Source organism: Molothrus ater, chromosome 27 (genome assembly GCF_012460135.2).
Source record: "Molothrus ater isolate BHLD 08-10-18 breed brown headed cowbird chromosome 27, BPBGC_Mater_1.1, whole genome shotgun sequence".
Lineage (NCBI taxonomy): Eukaryota > Metazoa > Chordata > Aves > Passeriformes > Icteridae > Molothrus > Molothrus ater.
This window is the reverse complement of record NC_050504.2, coordinates 2,003,749-2,016,642: the sequence shown is the minus strand read 5'-3', so window position 1 is coordinate 2,016,642 and position 12,894 is coordinate 2,003,749.

The following is a 12,894-nucleotide window of genomic DNA, read 5'->3' as shown; positions in this document are numbered from 1 at the left end:
CCCTCCTGGCCAAGGCTGGGAGAGGTATCACAGGAGCCCTGATGAAATGGCAAGCACTGAAATACAAGAACAGATTTCTGTTCTTTTGTCAAGAAATTGATTTTTGCCAGAAACAACATGCTGCAACCCAGCGTCTGTTCTTGTTAGACTTCAAGTCCTTCCAGGAGGAGTTCTTCAGCAAATTGGCTCATTTAGACACAACAGCCAGGAGCATGGAGAGGAAAAAAAGGGTTTTGTTCAAGGCAAGCCTCTGTATTGTAAACAGGATAAAAGGGGATGGAGAGAGTCACTTATCACTGTCTCTCATGTCCCCAGGTCATTCCTGTGTAGAATCTGCTGGAGAAAAAGGATTTCATATTGCCTGCTCTCCCAGAACCCCAGCTGGGGGATTTTCTCTGTCACACAATCTGCAGACCCCGTGTGCATTCAGCAGCAATTTCAAACCTCATTGCTGTTCCCATTGCTGTTCCCATTGCTATTCCCATTGCTGTTCCCATTGCTCCCCTCTGCCTGTGGAGCCTGGCAGCACCCAAGGGAGAGCTGGATCCTCACAGGGCCTCCTCTGCTCTGCCTGCACCAGCTCATGTCCCCCTCACAGCCATGGCACTTGGGCTTCTCCCCAAAAACACGGATGCTCTGTTTAACACCAAACCCAAATAATGCATCTCTCCCTGTTTGTCTGAGCGTGATCCCATCACAGGCACAGAAACTCTCTGCCCCCCTCCCTCTTTTCTTGCTTTGGGACACTCTTGGCATGCTTTGCTGATACAAATAACTGTGACTTTCAAAACAAAGGAGTGCCGAAGCCCAGGGCATTGTTTGGACGAGTGCTTGATGGAGACTGCTGGGAGTCCAGCTGCAGGCCATGGGCTGCATGTCCCAGCTCTGACAGGCTCCTGGACACAAGGCAGACCTCACAGCACGGCCTCTCAGCGCTTCCAGCCTGGGGAAGGGGGCAAAACGAGAAGGGGAGACATGACAAGAATGTTGGAGACTCATCTATCAAATTTCTCAGGCTCTTGGGTGATGTGCTGGACCCAGGTCTCCCCGGGCAAGGAGCTGTTTAAAGACACATTGCACCTTCCTGCTCATCTTCCCAAATTAAGAACATTTCACAGTCAGTTTTGAGACTGATCTGTGGCCACAAGAGTCACAAATGCCCAGACCATCATTCCCTTCTGCATAAATATCCCAGGGAAAGGGAAATGGAAAGGATGGGGAAGGCCAGGCCAAGGGAAGAAGGAGTCAAGGACCATCTCTGCTATTTCACTCCTTCCCTCCCTTCTGTAATGAGGCAGGGAAATATGGCATGAATAGGAATAGAAGTAGGAGTAGGAATAGGAATAGGAATGGGACTAGGAATAAAAATATAAAAATAAAAATAAAAATAAAAATTAAAAAAATTAAAATTAAAATTAAAATTAAATGAAATTAAAATTAGAATAAAGATTAAAATAAAGTAAAAATAAAAATAAAAATAAAAATAAAAATTAAAATTAAAATTAAAATTAAAATAAAAAATAAAAATAAACCCAGTGGTGAGGAACACTGCAGCATGCCCCAGCCTGAGGGATTTTTGACACACAAATGGCTCGGAGGTTTGGAGAATATCCTGGGCAAGTGTATTTTCCTCATGCTTTCATCTTTTCCCTGGTGGCAGCCACACAGGGCTGCTGGAGGTGAAATACTGACCTTGATGGATTTTTGGTGCAGGCTCTGTTAGTAGCCCCATGCCTCCACTGCACTATAAATGTTATATTATCATAATAATGATTAAATACAACCCTGTTCTCCATGTAGGACTGAATTTCTCGTGCCTTTTCCCTGCTGATCCTGCCTGTTTGACCTTATCAATGAAATTCAGGAAACAGGAGCAAGGACCCTCCTCCAACAGAGCCAAGGAGGCAGAAGGGGCAAGAAATTACATTGCCTTCCCCAGACAGTGCACAAATGAAATTCCAATAATTCTGCCACTACTCCTTCCTTTTGCCCAGCATCAGGAACCTGTTAGGAGCCTCAGCTGCCTTCACCTGAAATGCCATCCCCCCTGAATTCCAAATCCCACAGAAATCTCTGAGTTTTGGCCTTAAAAGCTCTGGCTTTGAAAATCTTTTGAATTTATTTACGGGCAACCCTGTTTAATAATAATATATAATAAATTTATTATGGCAGATTCTGTCTGGACACTCTTAACCCTGGACTGGATGTGCATAATGTAACACTGACATAGGAAAATCTTAAAATCTGTGAGCAATACCATTATCCTGATTTTTCCAGGGGTCAGTTCCCTGACAGTCAGTCTCTCTGAAATGTGTCAGGTTAAGAATTCCATTGAAATTAGACAACCTCATCAGCTGCTTTGGGAAATTTTAGGGGCAGATCTTTTATGTTCTCTTGCCCACTGAATAAGCAGCCATTTCCTGGGTCTAATTTTGGCAAACCAATCCGGATAACTGCAGCTCATTAGCTTAATAGGTCAGTGCTGAACTGTTTCCCAAGTCAAATCTGGATGTCAATCTGCTTCATACTCACATTTTGTCAATATGGGGGACCTTAAAATGAAAAAAAAAAAAAAAAAATGGGGAAAATGGTTTTTATCTGCGTTTCATCCACGGGGTAATCCAGGCATGCGGAGTGGCCGTGCTGGGTCCCTCTCCCTGTGTCCCCCAGCTGGCTGGGAGGCTGCAGGGGCTGTGCTCTGTTTGTTGTTAAAGCAGCCTGACACAAAGAGGCCCCAGGAGCTGCAAGCACCCACAGGATGGATGTCTGCTCCTGTCAATCCAGCCCGAGTCCCCCAAGAGGGAAAACGGGATTGTCTGCAGCACTGGGGGGGGGAAGAGTTCTCTCAAGCCTGTCATAGAGGAATTTTCCTAAAACCTTCCCCAGTAGTCTGAACAAAACCTTCCCGAGGCTCTTGTGTTAATGGAGACCAGGAGAAAGTGTGGGGGCATAAAAGATGGAATTCACCATTCAGTCCTGCCTGTGCCAGAGTCACAGAATCGTGGAATCCCAGGATGGTTTGGGTGGGAAGGAACCTTAGAACCCATCCAGTGCCACCCCCTGCCATGACAGGGACACCTTCCACTGTCCCAGGCTGCTCCAAGCCCCATCCAGCCTGGCCTTGGACACTGCCAGGGGCAGCCAGAGCTGCTCTGGGTATCTACTGTGGGCCCATAGCAGCAAGCCTGGTGCTGCTCAGTGTATTTTTTATATTCCAGGCATTTCCCAGGGCCCAGGTGAATCAGGTGCTCTGTGAGAGAGGTCCCAGGAGTTTCTGATAGCCCAGGAAGCTCTGGACTGCAGTGACACTCAGGAATGCACAGACAGCTGGAGACAGGGATCCCTTTGGAGTGGATCTCTTTACCAAGCTTGCCCAACACACCCCACTGAAGAGAAGATCCCTCTCTAGCACTGACTCTCCTGATGCTCTTACAAACCTTTTCCTCAGGAATTTAATTTTGCCATCTTCTCACAAAATGATTTTAACACCTGTGGGTGGCACGAATTGTATTTCCTTGGGGCTGGAAAACACCTGCCAAGGGATGGAGAGGCAGACTGTGTCTCATGAGCTTTTATATTCGCTAAGATTGAGGCTGAGGCTGGCAGTGGTTTGGCTCAGCCTGGGCTGAGCTGCCCCTGGGACATGTGGTCACTCCTTGGTGCGGTGGCATTTCCCCACCTGCAGGGACAGGGATGGTGCCACAGGGGGCTGGGAGTCTGCCTGTGTTGCAGATCTTATCTCCAGTGATTAGCTGGCCCTGCACTGCTCCTGCTATCCTGAGCCATCTGTCAATTTGCTGCTTCTATTTCACATTCAGAGAAGGGCTTGTTTTCCCTACAGCTTATCTGCTTTTTCTGACCAGACTAAATGGTGTAATCACCAAAAAAAATCTACCTCCAGCAGCCAGTCTTGCACCTCTTACCTCACATTTTTGACTCCTCCCAGGTCCACTTGCATCTCCCACTCCAGTTACCGATTCTACTGGCAGCAAGGATTTATCTGCCCCACTGAAAGACAGGCGGGTTTAACACCAAATGAAATCTGCAAAGTTACATCTACCACTCTTCCCTGTTTAAATGAAATTAATTTAATTTATAGCTCCTTCAAGTTTCCCAACACTGTCGTAAGCATGATGGTGCAGCAAGTGGGGACATGAGAGGTGGAACAAGATTTATTGGTCTCTCCAAATGTTTTGGATTATCCCATAATCACTTTAGTCCCTGATAAACCAATGTGTCCTGAGCCTACTCTTGTCAATCTGAATTTTCCAAGATAAAGTTTTAACCCCCTGCTGGACAGCCTGATGAATTATGAAAAATCTGTAATATTATAAAATGATATGCTATAATTGTATTACTGTAGGATATTATAAATGTGTGTTGGTAACAGGCACTCCCAGGCTATCCCTACCTGTCCAGTCACAGATTTTTCTGCATCACTTCCCTGCAGCCTCCAAACCAAGTAAGTTCTTTGTTCACAGCAAGTGGTGCAAAATCAGCCCCTCTTCACTGATGGCAAAAGACTTGGGTGCATTTCCACCTGCCAATACCCTTTTCCCAGTGTCCACAGCACAAGCTATGGGAAAACCACTCTTGCTTCCCCCAGTCACTTTACTTTTCTGCTACAGCTATTTTAAAACCCTGAAATTTTGAGTGTTTCAGATGCCACAGCCTTCATTTGCATGACTGTGAGCTAAAATGAGAACTAGCACATGTATTTTTTGGGGGGAATTTTTATACTCAAAATAAAAATATCATTTGCATTGCAGGTTAATTGTGTCAGGTGAGGTGATGCCTCAAGCCTTATGAGATAAATGCCATTATCTGAGCTGCCAGGCTGAACACAGGGATGCTCACAAAATCTTTAAATCTCCAACCCTCTGTCTGAAGGGAGACAGAGGAACAGCAGAAAGAGATGAGCCACTCTTATGTAATTACCAAGCCCATCACCCTCAGCAAGGAGAGCTGGGTTTGTGAAACCACAACAATGATGGCCCCGGGTGCTCCAGCTCAGCCTTGTGAGGATTTGCAATGTAAATCCCTGTCCCTGCTCCTGCCAGAGCTGCCTCCCTGGGATCCACATCATCATCATCGTCAGCAGCAGCAGCAGCAGCAGCAGCAGCAGCAGCAGCAGCAGCAGCAGGGCCATTCCTGCATTCTGGGGTCCCCCACTGCCCATGGATGAGGCACAGGGAGCAGGGGCCTGTTGTAAATCAAAGGTGACTCCAACCAAGGGGAAAGAATGATGTATCTGACTCTATGGATATCAGAATATATTAATATAATATAATATAATATAATATAATATAATATAATATAATATAATATATTTATATAATATATATTTATATATTATATATAAATATATTATATATAGAATATATTATAATATATAAAAATATATCCAATATATAAAAATATATCCAATATATAAAAATATATAATATAATATTATACATATTTATATATTATATGATATATAAACATATTATATGATATATAAACATATTATATGATATATAAACATATTATATTATATTATATTATATTATATTATATTATATTATATTATATTATATTATATTATATTATATTATATTATATTATATATCTAAAACTGAACCTGCCAAGCACTCAACTCTGCACACACTGCACAGAATCTCATGGCTGTCAGTGACAGTCCTGACACACACACACACACCTGGCCCTGTTAGGCCAAGGAAACAAAACATCTTCACTTTGGGTGAACGATTTCTATGTTGCATTTTACTTTGGCACAACACAGGCACAGCAAGTGATAAGAATTGTGTTTTTCCTTTCTCTGAGGTTCAGAGAGTGTGAATCTCAGAAACCCTTGGGAAGAATTGTGCCTTGCTTTTCTTTGTGAAATGTGGCAACAGGAGCCCACCATGGCAGCACAGCTGGCTTGGCACCAGGAGGCCACATCTGCCTGCAGAACCATTCATGCCTCAAGCTGGTGATGAGGGTGGCCAGGAACAGCACACCTTCCCTTCTCCATTCCCATCTTGGGGAGTGGGGATGTGTCACCCTGTTTTTTTTAAGTTTTTCTAAGCCTTCTAATGTTTATATTCTTGTAAGAAACTTTCTCACACACTTTCTGTAAATAACTTATTGTTTTGCATTCTTTTATAGAGAAGGAGAAATCTGATGGACTGTTGGTTTGTCCAGTGTCATTGGAGAGGTGGCACTGTCATCCTCCAATCCACTGTCACTTTTGGAAATCTATAAAGTCAAAAATTAAAACCACTCTTTTTTGCCTTAGAAAATGGCGTGTCTGTGTAGTTTTATTTTGTGTCCTATAACAACAGGGATGTGTGTGATTGTTCACAGGGGTTTTCAGACTGGGGAACAGATGAGGATCTGACTCCATGTTTCAGAAGGCTTGATTGATTATTTTATGATATATATTACATTAAAACTATACTAAAAGAATAGAAGAAAGGATTTCATCAGAAGGCTGGCTACGAATAGAAAAAGAAGGAATGATAGCAAAGGCTTGTGTCTCAGACAGAGTCCAAGCCAGCTGACTGTGATTGGCCATTAATTAGAAACAACCACATGAGCCCAATCCCAGATGCACCTGTTGCATTCCACAGCAGCAGATAACCATTGGTTACATTTTGTTCCTGAGGCCTCTCAGCTTCTCAGGAGGAAAAATCCTAAGGAAAGGGTTTTCCATAAAAGATGTCTGTGACAGGGATGCTCTTGTCACCACGCAGCCCCGGGGTTGCTGGAGGTGGAGCTGGTCAGCAGGGTCCTGACCTGGGTGACACAGCCACCTTGTCCCCAGTGTCAGCCTGCGAGTGCCTCAGAGGTTTGGCCACTCAGAGGGACAAACAGAGCAAGCACAAGGACAGGGAGAAGCTTTTGAGAGGGGAAGCTGGGACCAGCAGCTCTGTGAGCAACTGGAGACCAGTGGTGGGCTTGGGGCTGAGGGGCTCATTGAAGGTCTCCATCTCTTCTTCAGCTGCTGTCACCTCCTGAATGCTCCCAGGGAAAGGCAGAATCACAGAATCACTGAATTATTTGGGTTGGAAGGGACCTTTAAACTCATCTACTTCCAATCCTCTCCAATGGGCAGGGACAGCTTTAGAAAAAATCCAGATTGGTCCAAGCCCCATCCAACCTGGCCTTGAACAGATTCAGAGGGGCATCCACAACTTCTCTGGGCTTAGTTTTGGACTGCTGGTTAAGGCCTGCCTGTACTGGGTGGGAAGAACTCAGCAAAATGAGGGAGATGGGATTTCACAAGGTGCCCAGAGCACAGGAACATCTCTGCAGTGTCCATTCCTGCTGTGCTCCTGCCAGCAGCGTCCATGAATGGTCCTGTGCAGCCCCACCTCCCCTCTTCTCATCATCACACTGCCCACAGCCATCCCGCAGACAGCAAACTTCTATCCGTTTCTTTGTTGGGAGGTTTTGAGGCAGAAAGAGGAGATTCTAGATGCCCAAAAGTAGATTTGAGGAAAGACTTGAGCACAACTCTCCTGGCCCTGCTGCTCTGACCACTGCTCCCCACTGGTGTCTCCTCCTCTCACCACTGAGGTGCTGAGCGTTCCTGCAGCCCAGACTGGGATGTTTTGCCCAGTTGCAGACTGGGGAGAGCAGCACTGCAGCTCCTCCCAGGGAGCCGAAGGAGCGGCACTGCCTCGGGGCACTCGGTAAATGAATTTAAAAAAAAAAACAGTCAGGACTGATTAGGGAGCTCAGGTTTTGGCTCGGACTCTCTAGAGCCTCCAAGGCATTGCAGAGGCTCAGAACCTCATTACTTCTATATAGTGGATTCAGTAATTAGCTCAGGTCAAAAGTTTACAGCTTGGAGGCTGCTGCTAGGGAGGGAATGGTTCCTCCTGGACATTAGAAGCCAAACTGCAGAAAGCAGGAATTGGCATCAAGGCAAAACAATCAAGGTCTTTGGGATGGGATTGTGCTGCTGTACAGGCTGACTGGACAGTGATGTGCCCTCAGAATGAGAGGGACTGCACTGCAGAAGCTGACAGTATCCTTGTGAAGCTGGGAATTGCCTCCCTGGGTGTGTCCTGGGTTAGCTGAGCCAAAATCCTGCCATGGCCAGAGCAGGGTTTTCCAAGCAGGCTGCAGAAAGCTGCTGCAGGCTCAGCCCTGCCCTGTTCCCTGCACACAGCCCAGCTGAAGGGACCTCAAGCAAGAACTCATCCCAGTGGGACAGGGCTGGCATCAGTTTAAGTAGCCAATCATTGCTTAAATGTTTCTATGTTCCTGATTTCAAATCTTGCCCAAAGCAGCAATTCCACATCTTTGATTCATCTGGCATCCAAAAGCCTTCCAGTGACTGACAATTTTTTATTTTCCAATTTCATCTAATGTCCCCCCACTAATATGTTATGAGACAGGAAAGCCCAGCACCATTTGCTGTTCAATCATTTTGGTTCTGTTTTAAATGATTCACCTGACTCACAGACAATTCATTTTCCTTGTCATGATCAGACCTCTGGGTCTCATCCCACTCTTAGTGGCTTCTGCACCTCTGCTACATCCCATGGGATGCCAAATGCAAATTGCCAGCAACCAGAGCTGGGCTCTGCCATGGAACTGGGGGATTTTCCATCCCAGCCTTTCCCAGGACTCCCAAATCCTGCCCACCTGGATATCACAGGACACCCTGCCTGCTCTCCCCTCTCCTGACTGTGCCAGAGAGAAAGTGGGACAGGGAGGAGGGAAGGGAGGGGCTGAAGGATTAAACAAGACAGACCAGAAAGCTTTGCATTTTTCCCCTAATACTCAGCTATTTAATGACTAGTTTGATGATAAGCATGAAATTAAATAGACAAAGAAAATTCTCTCATGTCTAAGAAGTCAGCAGATAATTAGGCTTTGATGGGGACATTCTGAGGCAGTTTCTGCTTATTTTGTGAGGCTGATTTAATGCAGGGGCTGTCTCAGTTGTCCCTGCAGTCAAGCTCTGCTGATCTCTCCTGGCCAGAGCTCTGAGAGATGCTCAGGCTGGCTGATGCCTCCTTACACAGCTGATTCCCTGGAAGAGCCTTCCTGAACAGAAAAAGCTTTATTTCATTTTCCATTTCCCATGTTCATCCTATTTTAAACTCCATACAGCTCACTTCACCCAGAGCAAAGTTACAGAAAGCTCTACAAGGAATTTGGAATTCAGGTTTGTCTTCTCTCCTTGGAAGGGTAATAGCAGCAGCAGGCCTTCAAGCAACTTTAAACCCAAATTCATTCTTTCTGTACCTATTCACAATTGGAAGGCCTTCATTTCAAGCCCAAAAGTTTTGAAATCCAAAAAAGTTTCAGACCCAAATCCACCAGCTCTGAGAGACTGAGGACCTAAATGAGAAAAGCATCAGGTAGTGGGAATGCACAGCACCCTGGTTCCTCCAGAGGCAGCCAGAATATGAGCACTCCTGAGTGTCAGGAATAAAAACATCCCTTTTCTCCCATGGAAACACTCCTAAGGATATATTATGCTTTTTTTTTTTCAGGAAAATGCTGGTTTGTTCATCCTATTTTAAACTCCATAGAGCTCACTTCACTCAGAGCAATAGGAACAAAAAGCTGTTACAAGGAACTTGGAATTCAAATTTGTCTTCTTTCCTTTAAACCCAAATTCATTCTTTCTGTACCTATTCACAGGTGGAATTCCTTCATTTCAAGCCCAAAAATTTTGAAATCCAGAAAATAATCAGCTCAAAGTTTCAGACCCAAATCCACCAGCTCTGAGAAACTGAGGACCTAAATGAGAAAACCTGGTTCAGGTTTCTTAAAACCTAAAGGGCACCCTGGTTCCTCCAGAAACAGCCAGAATCTGAGCACTCCTAAATGTCAGGGAAAAAAAAAAATCCCTTTTGTCCCATGGAAACACTCCTAAGGTTGTATTATGCTTTATTTTCAGGAAAATGCTGGTTTGTTCATCCTATTTTAAACTCCATACAGCTCACTTCACCCAGAGCAATAGGAACAGAAAGCTCTACAAGGAATTTGGAATTCAGATTTGTCTTCTCTCCTTGTGAGGGTAAAAGCAGCAGAAGTGTGAGGAGCAGTCTTTCAGCAACTTTAAACCCAAATTCATTCTTTCTGTACCTATTCACAACTGGAAGCCCTTCACTTCAAGTCCAAAAATTTTGAAATCAAGAAAATAATCAGCTGAGATTATTTAATAGTGATCAGACCCAAATCTACCCGAATTTTCAGACCCAAATCCACCAGCTCTGAGAGACTGAGGACCTAAATAAGAAAACCTGGTTCAGGTTTCTTAAAACCTAAAGAGCACCCTGGTTGCTGCAGAGGCAGCCAGAATCTGAGCACTCCTAAGTGTCAGGGGGAAAAAAATCCCTTTTCTCCCATGTAACACTCCTAAGGATGTATTATGCTTTATTTTCAGGAAAATGCTGGTTTGTTATGGCAACACTTCAAGCCAAAATCACAAACACAAGCTGTCTCCAAAGTAGGAGCCATGAAATCAGAGGTGACCAGGGCTGCCAGCAAAGTGAGGCTCATCAGGCATCTCCCTGGGTTTTGAGAAAAAGTTTTTATCATTGCAGTTAAAATGTTGGGACTGGATCCAACTCAGTGCTAAATTCTTAATTCTGGCTGTCCACAAGGTTTCTTTGTCTTTACAGGTTAGAGATTAGCACGTATTTTAATTAAACCATGTTTCTGTTTTGACTGAAATACAACAATAATCACAATAACATTAATAGCAACAAATTGTTGTTATTATTTTTATTGTTATTAGAGATTAGCATGTAATTGAATTAAACCATGTTTCTGTTTTGACTGAAATACAACAATATTAATAACATTAATAGCAACAAATTGTTGTCATTATTTTTATTATCATTATACCTCTCTTCAGGCCTAAAGTGAAGCCTCTGCTTTGTTGCCATATCCAATCCCATACAGTGAAAAGCTTTAATGGAGCCATAAGCCTAATCTTAAACATTTAACTCTGATACTGAGTCAGATCTTGAGCTCCTTGTTCAGTCTTGAGTGTGGCAAAGCTCTCCCTGAGCTCTCTGCAGCTTTGTCAGATCCTTTAGGATCTTTCTCCTAAGTATTTTCCTTTTCCCTCCTTGCTGCCAGACATAAAGCACCATCCCGATGTGCTTACCATCCACCAAGTGAAATTTAAATGACAAATCTGATAGACCCCGCTGAAAAATCAAACTGACACTCCATGATTTCTGCTTTGATCACAATATATGATGGGAAAAATTCCAAATCTTTAAAAACCTGCCCCACAAAGGCAAAAAAAAAAAAAAGCCATTAAAACCTATTTCCTACTAAGCCCTGATCTCAAATACATTTTGCTGTTTATTTTTGGAGGGAGAAGACCAGCAAACTTGACAGTGCCCACAAGGAATGTCCAGCTGCCAGCAAGAGCTGCTGAGGCTGCTGGAGGAGTGATGGGAGGCAGGGTTCCACTCCTGGAATGCAGGAGAGCCCTGAGCATGGCCTGCAGCTATGCAGAAACCCAAAGCTCAAACATCCCATGGAAAGGTTAGCTTTTAATGGATGCTAAATGTTTGGGGAGACCTTTGACCAGTGCTAATACTGCAGCTGACTGGGCAGGAGTGGGGAGTGAATGACCTGCATTAGGCTGGGCTGCTCATTTAGTGAACAAAAACTGTCAAACCTCTGCTTAACCCCCCTCCCCAAGCCCTCCTGCCCTCAGGTGCTCCCTGGACAGGTATGGACGGGGTGAGAGCTGCCTTTGGGTCACCCTTGCTCTGTACAACCAGCCCAGAGCACCATTCTGAGGTTGGAGATGGTGCAGGGATACCTTCAGATGCTTCCAGAAATTCCTTTTTACTTTAATTTTCCTTTTTTAATTTAATTTATTTTTCCTTTTAATTTTCCAAGCATCCAAATTTGTTTCATCCCTGGACGTTGTCCTCTGCTCTGGCAAAGATAAGAAAGCAGCAAGTGTGGAGGATTTGGTTCCTGACCTGTGTCTTTCTGAGGAAGGCATCAATGGGGACATTTTTCTTGCTGTGTCTTAGAATACAGCACTGGGCTCAAATTCCTCTGAGAATCTCACACTTTAGGGTGTATTGTATTTGGGTATGGACGGGGTGAGAGCTGGATTTGGGTCACCCTTGCTCTGTACAACCAGCCCAGAGCACCATGCTGAGGTTGGAGATGGTGCAGGGATACCTTCAGATGCTTCCAGAAATTCCTTTTAATGTTAATTTCCCTTTTTAAATTTAATTATTTTTCCTTTTAATTTTCCAAGCATCCAAATTTGTTTCATCCCTGGACATTTTCATCTGCTCTGGCAAAGATAAGAAAGCAGCAAGTGTGGAGGATTTGGTTCCTAAGGAAGGCATCAATGGGGACATTTTTCTTGCTGTGTCTTAGAATACAGCATGGGCTCAAATTCTTCTGAGAATCTCACACTTTAGGGTGTATTGTATTTGGGTTTTCCCAAGATGAAGGAAGGAAGGATGAATCCCAGCCTGGCACAGCAGCAAAGCACACAAAGATCTGGACAGTGCATGCAGAATGATAAAACAGGACAACACATCTGGCTGGGAACAACTAAAGAGGCTTTTGCATCATCATTCCCAACAGTGGCATTGACAGTCTGGGAAAATGTGGGCAGGAAAAGCAGAAAAATCAGCTGAACCTGGAGCAGGCTGGCTGAGATGCAATCCTGCTGCCAAGGGCTGGTGCTGATGGAGGAAGCCAGAGTGAAAATGAGCTGGCAGGCACTCCCTGCAAACAGGACAAGCTGCCTGCTGCAGGCTGTGTGGAGCTGAGAGCAGGAGGAAGCTCTTGTCAGTGCTCAGTGCCCCTGGAACACTGGCTCCAGCTGTGAGCTGCTGTAGGAATGTGCTTCTTGTTGAGGGAGTGACAAAACCATTTTTTCTTTCT